Source organism: Sinocyclocheilus anshuiensis, unplaced genomic scaffold (genome assembly GCF_001515605.1).
Source record: "Sinocyclocheilus anshuiensis isolate Anshui unplaced genomic scaffold, SAMN03320099.WGS_v1.1 scaffold1036, whole genome shotgun sequence".
Classification (NCBI taxonomy): domain Eukaryota; kingdom Metazoa; phylum Chordata; class Actinopteri; order Cypriniformes; family Cyprinidae; genus Sinocyclocheilus; species Sinocyclocheilus anshuiensis.
Window position 1 is genome coordinate 1,708,071 of NW_015550226.1, and position 1,213 is coordinate 1,709,283.

The window sequence follows — 1,213 nt, forward strand, 5'->3', positions numbered from 1 at the left end:
TATATATATATATATATATATATATATCTTTTATGTGGAATTTAATAATTAAAAAAAAAATTTTTTTTTAAGATTAATAAATTGTTTTTTTTTTAATGATTTTTAATGTTTTATTAAATGGATGATTTCCTGTGCATATAGCTTCATCCAGATGAATACTCATAATAACTGAAGGTCAGCCGCCAAAAACATTGCAAGTAAAGTAAGATTAAAACCATTCTAAATCAATGGAACTAAAATATGGAACCAAAGTGTTGCTTCATCATTAAATTATTTTAAGTTTGCACAGAATATTATTTTTATTTTCCTGTGTATATGGATTTATTCTGATTTTTTTTTTTTGTGCAAGAGAGATGTTGTTTTCATTCATTCATTCATTCATTCATTCATTCATTCATTCATTCGATTTGATTTGATTTATTTATTTATTTTTTTATTTTATTTTATATAGCCATTTAAGAAAAAGTAAAATATTTATATTATAAAGATATATGACATTTTGCATAGCTGCACTACTATTATACAAAATCCTAAGTCCTAAGTGCTAACGATGAGCATAAGAATAAATAAATAAATAAAAAAGAGAGTTTGATTTCAGCAAATAAAGAGCACTTTGTGTTTCATATACTTGTGTGGTGCAATTGAACAAAAGAATATTTGAGTTCTCAATTATTCAGGCAATAGTACAATCCTTATTATAGAGAGTTAACTACAGCAGTACCACTATTACAACATGAAACGATCAGCGAGGTTTGTGAGTGCTCTTGTTCTACCTCATATTTTAAATAAACGAGAAAGCACCTCTCTAGCCGTTTTTGATCTGTGCTGAATGAAGGGAACACGACCTGTTTACCTCTTTTTGAGAGGGAGGTAAAATGGCTGATGGGAATGGGGGAGAGTTACGAATCGAAGCCCGCAAGGAGGCCCAGAAGGAAACATTACCTCAAATTAAGAATAGCAACTAGTTTTAATTAGGCAGAAAATAAATAGATAAAAGCGGGAAATGCCAGTCCCTCGAATGTAATTGGGTTTTATTGGTGTGTTATCAATGGCACCCTGGGAGCTGTTTCAACAAACAGCATTAGGCTTTTATGGCTCGTACTGCATTAGTGTCTGTATTTCTCACCTCTGCACAGCTCTGTGAGAAACATAATCTCACTCCACTGAAGTGACAAACTTCATGTTTCCTTTTCACTGTCTCAGTTCACAGTAT

The 1,213-nt window shown here is 30.9% G+C and overlaps 1 protein-coding gene across 1 annotated transcript in view; it reads left to right on the plus strand.

The window, feature by feature from the left end:
• Nucleotides 1-1,213, plus strand: part of grik2 (glutamate receptor, ionotropic, kainate 2) — a 112,727-nt gene that overhangs the window by 103,101 nt on the left and 8,413 nt on the right. The window lies entirely within an intron of this gene.